Source organism: Tiliqua scincoides, chromosome 5, assembly GCF_035046505.1.
Source record: "Tiliqua scincoides isolate rTilSci1 chromosome 5, rTilSci1.hap2, whole genome shotgun sequence".
Classification (NCBI taxonomy): Eukaryota; Metazoa; Chordata; class Lepidosauria; order Squamata; family Scincidae; genus Tiliqua; species Tiliqua scincoides.
The window spans coordinates 43941692-43954241 of record NC_089825.1 but is presented as its reverse complement, the minus strand read 5'-3'; positions in this window follow the sequence as shown (position 1 = coordinate 43954241).

The following is a 12550-nucleotide window of genomic DNA, read 5'->3' as shown; positions in this document are numbered from 1 at the left end:
CTCACTCTTTAGTGGGAATTCACAGTATTATCATCCATTCATTGTCTATCAGTATGTCCATTTTTGTTAAATTGTCACATTTATTGGTTCAGAAAATCAGAGCTTTTTTTTTTTTTTTTTTAGAACTGTTATACAGCAGCACAGTGGCTGCAGCTGTGGACTGTTGTTAGCGATACTTTTCCATCTTTTCTGAGAGGTCCATGCCCAGTTTCAGCTTGAGTTCTGAATGCATGTACACACACGCACTCTTGGAGTTGCATGTATTCTATTATTCTTGCTGACAGTTACATAAAACTTAAAACAATCCTTGTCTCTGACAGAACTGTAAGAGAAGAGGCAGTTGCCATCTAGATACAATCTATTCTGTCCTATGCCCACACTTCAGACTTCAAGTGCTTCAGTACTGCAGTTTCCAGGAGGTTTTTATCTTAAACAGAATCTATTGCTGATAAAGGGGGGAAAAACAGAAATGCTGAAACACTACTATGAAGAGGTCAAGATGAACACGTTGGCACTCTCCCTCTGCTTTGCATAAGGAGTCCTAACTGTTACCAACATTTCTTTAGATGAGGATTTGGAGGACATGGGGACACTTTACTAGTTTATTTTCTTTCAATTTATACCCCAACTTCTGGCTCTAACAGTGGGCCAACAACAACAAAATGAACCAATTTCAAATAAAGCAATTAAAATTCAAAGACTAACAACTCGACAGCAAAATGTTTATTTATACCCTGCCCTTCCTCCAAGGAGCTTAGGGAGGCATACATGATCCTACCCACTGTCATTTTATTCTAGAGGTTGAAAAGTAGTGACTGAACCAGGGAACTTCATGGTGTAGGGATTGAACCTAAATCTCCCCAATCTTAGCACAGTACTTAACACAGTGTTTCCCTACCTGGGGATCATGACTCCACAGGACAGGCATTCTTAACCTTCTTTTGAGATGCTATCCCCTTAAGGAGGATAAGCAATCCAACCAGAGACACACAGTAATGTTGGAATGGCACTTCTGAATTTCATTACCTCTGCCAATTCATTGCCCCTTGTCTTCACTAATTTCAGTGGTGCTTAGTCAGGATTCACTTTCTTTGAATTTAACCCACAGTGTTTTTTTCTGCATGGTACAAAGACTTTCCATGGTTGCACTAAGGGTCCAATCCTGTCCAACATTCTAGCACTGATGCAGCTATGCCAGTGTGGTGTGCACTGCATACTGTGTTGGTAGAGCAGTTATGGAGGCCTCCTCAGGTTAAGGTAATGTTTATTCCTTTATCTTGGGGCTGCATTGCAGCTGCATCAGTGCTGGAAAGTTGGTTAGGATTGGGTCCTTAGTGTAGGGGGCAACAACATGAAAATAGTCTGTGCCAGCTGAAGAATAGCAGTGCTATGCCTGGAAAAAAATCATTACCTTTAAGCTGTTTCTGGTGTCTTCTTTTTTATAAACATAATGCATGGACCAGTTCTTAATTTAACCAGTGAAAGTACTTTCAAAGGTTCAAGAACAGAGCCTTATATAAGCATGTACTGAGATTATCTTGTAATGGGACCCTATAAACAGTGTTTCACAAACTGATATTAACTCCTTGCATCCAAAAACTCTTACAATGGAAGTACCTGCTTTGTATGACACAAAGCAACATATCTGCTCAACAATTAAAACTACAATGAATGTATTTTTACAATGATCAAGCGTTACATTTAGTATTACAAGCATGTGTATGGATTCTTTATAGCTTACTGTCATGTAATGCTTTATAAATGATACTTGATAAACAACAGCTGTGTAATCTTACTGAAGTATTCATCAAAGCCCACATTCATTAGTGGTAAATCACTTTTGACTAGTGAGATGCTAGTAGCTGGCATGTAATCTTTTAATGTCCCGTGCACTGAGTAACGCAGGTCAATTTTTTTGTCATGAAGTAATACAGGAGTAATGTACCAGCGTTTTTTATTAGACCAAAATAATTGAGAAAACAACTTGGATCTCTGTGGGTCGTGATGGGAGTGCAGAAGGGATAAAATATCAAGGCATGCCTAGCATGTGCTAGTTGTGGAATGCTGTCGTGATTACAATTTATTTTAAAATTGTAATTTCACTACATTCACTTCTTTTGCATTACAAGCAATCCTAGCCAAGGCAGTGTAGGAAAAAAAATATGTTTATACAATTAAAAGCAAGTTAAGCAGTCTCCCTGGTTCAGCCTAAGACTAAACTGTGCCTGAAGTGACATTGTGAGATGACTATGACTAAGCTGTGCCTGAAGTGACATTTCCCTTTTCCTCTCAGCTTCTGATCTTCACTCCCCCATCCATGGTCTTCCTCCTACTTCTTCACACCTATTCCAAACTCTTTTCTACACAGAGCTTCTCTTCTTGCCACACTTGCTCCTGTTGTGCTCTGCCTTTTGAAAAGGCATGTGAGGAACAGAAGTAGAATGACCCATGTGACCTTGAGTGCACAATCTAAGGCTGCAATCCTAACCACACTTTCCTGAGAGTAAGCTCCATTGAACAAAAAAGGACTTCTGAATAGACCTGGTTAGGATTGTGCCCTAAGACTATCAATACCACTCTAGTGGAAGAGGAGGATTGGTGTATCAACAGTAGCAGCAATAGGATGGTACTGCTACTACTGAGGGTAAGCATGGGGGTGGCAGCAGGTTGAAGCAATCAAGAGGGTGGTTTGTGGGCATAGCACCACCTTGCACTCATTTGCCACCTGATGCGGCCACTTTACCTTGCCTTGTGATGGGCCAGCCCTGTGCTTTCCATTACCCCAAATGGTAAGTTTAGTTTCCTTTCAATGGTGCCTTTGTAGTATTTATTTGCAGAGTGTTAAGCCTCCTCTACAGATCTTTACAAATTACCACATTTGTAAGAGCAGGGGTGTCCAAAGTTTTTGGCAGGAGGGCCACATCATCTCTCTGACACTGTGGGGGGGGGGGGGCTGGGAAAAAATTAATTTACATTTAAAATTTGAATAAATTTACATAAGTTTGCATAAATGAATATATTAAAGATGGACTTATATGAATGAATGAAGGTCTTGCAATAGCTCAAGACCTATAAAAGGCCTTGCATAAAGCAAGGCTGGCCTTTCCTTTGCTGCCGCTACTGTATCACAGACATGAAACAACGAGCATTGGAGGGAGCCCTCATCCCACAGCTCACGCAAGAGGTCAAACAGTCGCCCTCACACTGAGAGCAGTTGCATCGGGCCAGTGTGGGCTCCAACAAATCTCCAGAGGGCCAGTGGCTCATTGGAGACTGGGGGCTCCCTGATGGCCACATTGAGAGGCCTCGAGGGCCACAAGCGGCCCCAGGGCCGGGGTTTGGGCACCCCTGTAAGAGTGATGGCATTCCTGCTATGATATGTTTAGGACTTGCGCCTGGACTTGTGCATGGAAACCAAAGTGCAAATGCATTGGAATTGGTGACATATGTTTCTTTCTGCTTGCTTTCACCAGTGGATAGACTGCTCAGTTTTGGACAACCTGTAATTCTGGACAGTCCTCGAGCAGCTTCTCATATAGCATTCTACATCAGTGGTTCCCAAACTTTTTAGAAGCCCTAGACTTGGTTGCTTCCTGATTTATATATGCCAAATGGTGTGGCTATAATGGTGATTGGGCAGCAGTGCTCCCACCTCCCAAGTAGCAGCTTGTTTAACTCGTGATGCACATAGCACATAATTTGCCCTGTCAGTTTTGTGACCCAACAAAAAGTGGGTCCCAGACCCACAGTTTGGGAACCACTGCACTATACTAATCAAGCAAAAGGTGGTAGTGGTTCAGTCCTAGTCTTTTGTGAAAAGCTGGACTGTTAAGACATGTATGCTGTTCTTTAATTACAGTGTCTCTTCACAAGAACTAATGGTGTTGTTTTGTCCTGTTCTCAGATGTAAGCCACTTCACAGGACTCTTTTATGCATTGAATGGTGTGAATTACTGAGTTTGGGAAGTGCTGAAGAGGTACTTAAAAAACAACTTAGCGTTGTACTTCACCAACTATACTTAACAAATTAAGAAACTGCAATGTATGTGGAAATCCCGAAACAGTTTTATTTAATGAATACTAGCATTTCAAACACTGGGGCTGACAGCTGACTGCAGTTCAGTTCCCATGTATCTCAGTTGACATTAGTAGAGATATTTCAACCTTGTATGCTAGTTCTGAATCTGCAAAAATAAAAAATAAAGAATAACTGCATTTTATTTCCTACACAGTCTAATCTATAAGATGGTCATTTTGAAGTAGTCTATTATTGCAGCTGCTTTCCTCCATTTATGGTTACTTTAAATTTATGACTTCCATGATGTACTTCCCAATGGACTCGCCACGAAGATTCAGCAGCTCTACAAATCTTCTGCCAGCAGGCTTTCATCTTCCCTGCTAATTTGTGTACTTGTAAAGGAATGTAGCCATAAATCACAAAGAGCACCTTAACAAAAGTAAATGTCATCTTACTCGACAGCACACGGGCACACACCCAGTAGCAAGGGGTGTCGAAGTGTTGTACACTCGGATGCACTTAATTTTTTTATTTGTCTTGTCAACTCATTCTCTTCAAGATCTTGCCAGTTAGCCCCTACATAGGGATATCTGTCAATATAATCTCCGAGATGGCTAAGAATATAGTTAATCAGCTAAAAACAAGAGTGAGTCATAAACGCCAAAGAAAGACAATTAGCGGAAGAGACAATAGCACTGCTGTGCCTTCGAGGGTGCCCATGTCTCTCCCCTTCAGACTCACTCAAATGCTCCTTGTGATATTTGTATAAATGTATAGTACATGATTCTTTACTTCTTATACTAAGTAGTCCATCCAAATGATACGCTAAAACAGAAGGCTCTGTACTAAAGCACATACTGAGGGTTCAAAACATGTACCATTTATTATTTACCTAGGTGTTCAAGGCCAGATCTTAAATATCAGATTCAAAAAATGAATCATGGAGTTTAGAATGCCTTGAATACTGTATATCCATGGAATCAAAAATTGTTTAATTTTGGAACTTTATCAAGAATTTGACAGGATGCACCCAGAATAAAGAGATGTAAATAGGTCTAAAATATGAGAAATAAAAAAATAAAAATTAGATTAAAATCAATATTACTGTGGATGCATCATGTGTGTGTATGTTTATACATGTATATACATGCATACAAAAAATCTCAAAGTGCTGGAAGAGTTAACTCAGTCATTTTATTGGCCAGCTTTTCCCTAATTGTCAGTGTCACTGACCCCCAGAAGGTAAATGTAACGAAGAAGATTGTGTACTGTACTTTAGAAGGTGTAATTTGAGCCAAGACCCAGAGCCTAAATCTATTTGGAATGCTCGACTAGGCCTTATGATAACAGAGTAGAAAATGCCTTTAAGAATGTGCAAGCATCTTGATGAAATTAATCTGAGATTAGTAGTAGGGGCAGCCTTCAAGTTTTAAAAACGGGCTTCTAGAGTGGCTTGAGCACAGCTGCTACTCTTTTCATAAATTAGCTCCCCCCCCCCCACACACACACACTTTATTTCAAAAAGACTGATATTGACTACAGTTGCAAGTTTCCGAAGTACAGAAACCAGAAACTGGGTCATTGGTCTCAATCAGGATTGTGGCTAATGCTTTCTCCAAGGCAGAAAACAAGGAAGAATGTTGTATATAATATACTATACAGCTGTATTCAAATTTGCTCAATTAAGTATTTCATTCTTGCTGCATCCTGGAAAGAGAAGCTCCTTTAGGTGCCCATCCTATATGCACCTATCTGGGAGTCAGTTCTATTAAAGTCAATGAGACTAACTTCTGAGTTGGCATGCCTTGGCTTGCGCTGTTAGTGTGGTAGCTAAGGCAGCCATTTTCAACCACTGTGCCGTGGCACACTAGTGTGCCGCTAGTGGCCCACAGGTGTGCCACAGGAATTTGGGTGAAGATCATTTATTAGTAGGTTCAATGGGATGTGAGCCCCCCACTGGCAGCATGGTGTGCCTTGTCAACTGTCGAAAACCTGATGGTGTGCCTTGACAAATTTAGTGCCCTGTCAGTGTGCCACAAGATGAAAAAGGTTGAAAATCGCTGCGCTAAAGCTACAGTCCTATGCACTCTTTCCTGGGAATAAGCACCAGTTCAAATCTTGTCTCTGCCATCTTTCTCAATAGGAGGCCTTAGATAAGCACTCTCTCTCAACCTTAGCTGCCCAGCTGTAATCTGGGGATAATACTTGCTCACCTTAGCAGTGGTTTTCAAACTCTCCAGGAGAGTTTGAGCCACTGTAAGTTCTTGCGGGGGCGGGGGGGAGGCAGCGGGAGTGAGTGGAAAGCAGCGGCATGATCCCCAGGATCGTGCCGCTCAGGGGGCTGCAGGGGCTTGGGAGCACTTACCCAAGCCTCCTGCAGCCTCTCCAGGGTGCAGGGAGCCTGGTGCGAACCTTTGTTAGAGCTCCCTGCAGCAGAGAATGTAAAAGCAGAGCGATTGCGCCCCGCCTTGTGGAGCGCGATCGCTCCACTTTCACTGCTGCGGGGAGCCCTAACAAAGGTTCACACCAGGCTCCCTGCACCCTGGGGAGGCTGCAGGAGGCTTGGGTAAGTGCTCCCAAGCCCCTGAAGCCCCCTGAGCAGCACAATCCTCAGGATCGCGCCACTGCCTCCTCCCTGCCTTCAGGCTGCCCCCGCCCCTTAAGGGGGCAGAGGCCAGGGCCCACAGGCTGGGGCATCGCGACGCCCCAGTTTGAAAAGCCCTGCCTTACCGGATTGTTGTAAGGATGGCATCAAGATAATTCAAGTGTACAGCTTTATATACTCAAAAGCACTATCGGTATTCCAACATGAATTTCCAATGCAGCCAATAATAAGTTCAGATTCATTTTGCATAAGAGCTCTTGTGGGTGTCTTTTATAATAAACTATATACAGTTTGAGCAGGTGTTGAGCAAGCAGACACTTAGTCCTGTGGCAACATCCACGTCAATAGTTTTTTAGGATGGGCTTGCCTTGAGACCTCAAACTCTAAAACAGGAGGCCTGTTTTCTCTTTCTCTAACTATATAATTACACAATTTGTTATTTTCAGATTTGTGCTCCAGATAGATATGGATCCAAGTACCTCCTGTGGCGAATGTTGCTACCTGGTAGGGCATACAAAAACACAAAGAGTACTTTCTCTTTGGTTAGCATAATATGACTTCGACAATGTTAGAAAAAGCTAGATTTGATTGTTCCCAGGCATCATCCCCAGCTAACTCGGTAAAGAGGCACTCTTTAAAGTAGTCCTTTAATATTTAGCCAGGAAAGAGTAGTTGTCCTTCTTCACTTCAGCATAGCATATTTTCCAGTGGTGTTTGTTGGTGTGTCTTTTGTATCTTTGCTTTGGAGACAGTAATTTTGCTGCATAACCTGGCTTGTGAACAACTTTTTGTTGATATTTGTATATACTATACAGACTATACAGGTAATACTCTATGTCATTATTATTCAGGGATGTAATGTTTTCTTCCAAAATGTGTTTCTATTATTATTTACACTATCTCAACCTTCCTTCAAAGAGCTCAGGATCAGCCTGTTGAGTTCTCCTTCCCCATTTTATTCTCACAAGAACTCTGTGAGGGAGGTTAGATGAAGGAGAATGACTGGCCAAAAGCCTCCCGCTAAGCTTTATGATAACATGGGAATTGGAACTTAGTTCTCTCTGCTCCTAAATCAACACTAACCATAACCACAGAACTCTGTGTCCGTCCTTCCCCCCCCCCATTTTTTGTTTATTTTTACTATGTAAATTGTTTTGTAAACTATTTTTATTGAGAAACTATACATAAATTTTAATAATAATAATAATAATAATAATAATTTTGTCACTTGAGGACAGCATGACCACACCGATAAGATCTTGTCCTGCTGTTAGGTTGTCACAAAGACTCCCTGGGAGAGTGTTCTCTTAAGTCAGTGGTTCCCAAACCTTTTTGACCTGCAGCTCCCCTTTTCCTACTAGGCCACTGGCTGCAGCTCCCCATTAGGTCTATAATCCGAAACATTGCATAGGGTGGTGGATTTTTTCTTGAAGATTCCGTGGCTCCTCTGACTGGTTTCTATGGCTCCCTGGGGAGCCATAGCTCACAGTTTGGGAACCACTGTCTTAAGTAATAGAGTCTACACAAATAATCCCATTTTACTAAAATGCCATTATTGGCATCAATGTAAAAGTAACCCACAATCATGTTCTAATCTTTGGTATGATTTCTTGGAAGAAAGTTTCACGGAAATAAGTGAACTGACTTCCAAGAAAGAATGTCAAACTTTAGGGGACGGGGCAGTGGGAAATGTGAGATTGTTTTTATTTTGCTTTGATCCTATTCCATTTGCAACCAGAAATATAAATCTTGTGTTTTCCGTTCATGAGCGATCCTTTCTTGCCTCATCTCCCTGTTTTATATCTATAATAAACTTTTACATTCTACTCTGAACACTTTGGAATTTTGTCAGTTCCCTGAGGTTCCCCTGCTGTTCAGAATATCATAAGTAAAACAGCTGCATCCCGTTGAGATATTTTTCTTTAGATTCCAAATTTCTCCATTATATACTCTGCACAGTACTTGGAAAGGGGGAAAAATGGTATTATGAGTATAGTATTTTACCAGTCAGAAGCAGGGATGCAATGCGAATATGAGTTGGTTGCTTGTAAATGAAATCATATTGCTTTTTCCTTTACCTCTACATCCTCCAGGTGAATTGACTGATATTTTTAATTTTCTTAGACTCTTTTGAAAGCTCTCTAAATGAAAGTTCTGAGGAAAATATATAACATTGTGGTTAACATTTTATGGTTATTACTGTGTACACATTAAATGTGAATTAATGCAATAAGACAGTGCATTTCACATTTTTAAAAAAGTGAATTTTATAGCTTTTGCCAACATATCAATGTAATTATGGCTTACAAATCTTCTGCAAGAGTGGTCCTCTTATGCTTTTGTTAAAAAATTCCCTTATTGCCTAAATTAAGAGGGTATAAATATATTACAAAACTTTGTGCATCCTAGCTTTGTGCATCCTATCTAATCCTAAAATGCACTGATACAGCATTGGTGGAACAGCACAGGCCTTCCTGCCAGCACTGCTAACTCTCCAGGTGTCACAATGTGCTTTATGGTACATTTGCGACACCCTCAGTCAGCTCAGGGACCACTGCAACAGCATACCATCAGGTTTGGATTGTGTTGCGTGTTTTGAAAAAATGGAATATTTACATTTTATTCCTCTGTAAAGAGTACTACCAAGGTAAATGTTCACATTGCTGAACATGTGAGACCTGATTGCTTGTTGTGCTTTTAGAGTATTCTGGATCAGTGGTTCTCACGCATTTAGCACTGGGACCCACTTTTTAGAATGAGAATCTGTCAGGACCCACCAGAAGTGATGTCACGACTAGAAGTGATATCATCAAGCAGAAAAATTTTTCACAATCTGAGTCTGCAATCCTACCCACACTTACCCAGGAGTAAGTCCCATTGGCTATCATTGTTAAAAGAGTATACATAGTAGCTTGTTAAAAGGACCGGCCTGTAACATTCCCCCAAATGCAGTCCCATCCCATGGGAGCATCAAGTCTAATATATTAAAATAAAATATTGAAATGAATGGGGACCCACCTGAAATTGGCTCGTGACCCACCTAGTGGGTCCCGACCCACAATTTGAGAAACACTGTTCCGGATGGTTATTCTGGTGGTTTTGCTATCAGTTTCATTGGAAGAAAAATGCAAATGCAGATGACCAGTAGATTTTAAAAATGGTACTTTTACTAATATAAGCAACAATCAGGGATGGGAACTCAAGTCCTGATGACTTGATTTGAGTTCCAAAAACTCATGTTTTCCATGACTCGTATGAACTCGAGTCACCCGCATCACTAACTCTCCCCAACTTGTGACCTCTGAAAAGAGTCATGACTCATATAGACTTGGGTCATGAAGACTCACATTTTTGTTCCTGTGACTCAGTTTTGTGTCTCTGTGTGTTTGCTTCCTTTTTTTCACCACTTCTACATTGTTCTGAAAGACTGTAATGGGACTTGGGTCATAAGATCTTGAATCAGCCCTAACTATTGTTGATACTATGCTAGGGAAAAAAAGCTGCTGGGTGGCAGAAAAACTGAATTTGGTTTTTTAGATATCAGGGCCTGCCCATATGGCCACCTAAAGTCCGGGTGCATAGGATGGTGAATTTGGAAGCTTGTCCGTTTTGCTCACTTGCATGCTAGTACCATTACTGCTGCTGAGGAGAAGAGTTGCTCTGCTCCAGTGCTCTCCTTCATTTCTGCTCCATATCCCTCTTCTCTTTGGGGAAGGTAGCAAGGGTAAACGTAACAGTGTCTGAAGATCTGTTTTCATTCTGGCAGCCATTTTGGTTTTCCTATGATCACTTGCTTCACAGGGAATCAAAAAGACCCTATACAGTCCAATAGCTTTTCCTGTTGGAGACCATTGTTAATGGGGGGGGGGGGAAGAAAATGTTAAAAGTAGAATTAAATGTGTGTTATGCATTGCTTATGTAGAGCATGGCTATGTTCCTCTGCTATATTTTTCTCCCCATTACCACCACCACCATACACATAAGTGGATCAGAGCAGGCTGAGAAATCTAAAAACTTACCCTCTCCTCTGAATTTTTTTTCCTCAAAACTTTTTATTCCCTCCCAAAATAAGAAAATCAGTGCAAATAAAATTTCAGCTCAGAGACTGTTGTGGTAGTGCGTCAGCTCTCCTCCTCTCATACTGTGTACAAACCGATTTGCCCTAAATGGTTTAACAAGTCACCTCAGTAGAGCCTAAACACCCAATATTTCTCTCAAGTAACAGGACTGAAATCGTTTGCTTGAGATAATTGCATTTCCTTTTGTCCCCATTAACAGTGGTCCCCAGCAGGAATAGCTGTTGGACTGGATGTGTATGATGTGTATGTGCAACCTCCTGATTTTAGAAATGGGCTATGTCACATGCAAGGAAGGGCACCAGCATGCAGGTCTCTTGTTTTCTGGTGTGCTCCCTGGAGCATTTGGTGGGCCACTGTGAGATACAGGAAGCTGGACTTGATGGGCCTTTGGCCTGATCCAGTGCAGTGGCGTCGCTAAGGGGGTGCGGGCCGCACCAGGTGACACGCCCTGGGGGGTGATGCGCTAAAATCGCAGGGTTGGGAGCTACCACGTCATGCCATACACCATTGGATGTGGAATTTCCAGCAGAACACAATGCAAAAACCCCCTTGAGATCACTCCTTTCCTTCAAAAGTTATGGCCAAAAAACCGCAAGGAAAAAATGTATGGAACCCTATGGAAAGTGAAAGAGAGCCGTATCGTGTTTACTCGCAAGTAGGCGCACTTGCCTTAGTCCTTAGGAAAGGGCAGGCTGAGAGGACTCCAACTCAGAATGGTCCTGATCCAATGAATGCAGTCCCAAAAACACCTGAGGAGGAGGTCCCTCCCCCCAGCTGCGAGTATATGGAGCCCTATGGGAAGCGAAGCAACCTCACTGTAGCGTTTACTCACGAGTAGGCAGACGTGCCTTGGCTGGTGGTCAGGCCAGGCAAAGAATGTGAGGGCACCAGCATGGTCCCGATCCGATGGGACTGGAGCGCAACAAAAGTCCCAGAAGGCAACCTCCCCCCCCCCCACTAGGAAGGACCAACAACAAGGCTTGAACTGGTAAGGGGGAAGTTTTCTATTTTGCACTTGCAAAGTTTCCCTCAGCCCAATCCTACCCACACTTTCCTGGGAGTATGCCCAACTGACTCTAATGGGACTTACTTCTGAATAGACATGCATAGAATTGGGCTCTGAGGCTGGACTCCTATCTCCACTTTCCTGAGAGTAAGCCCCATTGAATAATGGGACTAATGAGTAGACAGGCATAGGATTGGGCTCTGAGACTTGTAAAGCCAGGTGGGTCTTTGTATTGATGTGCTTGAAATAGAAGGACTTTAAACTGGGCACTGGGGAGAGCTGAAGATCTTAGGGGGTTATCAGATCACTGATTCTTGGGGGGGGGGGTTATTGCAGGCAGACTACAGAGAAAACTCACTTGGTGGAACAGGGCTGGCTCCCCCTTATTTAATTATTTCTTTTATTTTAATTTAATTATTTTAATTTGCTTGATGATGTCACTTCTGGTCATGACATCACTTCCAATGGGTCCTGGACAGATTGTCATTCTAAAAAGTGGGTCCCAGTGCTAAAAGTATGAGAACTGCTGCAATAAGGTGTTAGTAAGTTGACACAGGTGTGTGTGTGTCTCCACACATTTTCAAAATCACTAAAATCAGAATTTGGAGGAATAATACCATCATGTTATATATCAATCAATGCGTACTTTCATGCAGAATGAAATGAAACAAACCACATTGAAATATCTGTGTTGTATCAAAAGGTACTGCCAAAAAACCAGTGGGGGTGGGGCAATGGTACATCACCACGCCCACCATCTGGTGTGTTGCCCCGCCCACTGCATGGGGTGACACATAGGCCTCCCGCAGCGGGTGACATGAATCCTAGTAATGCCACTGATC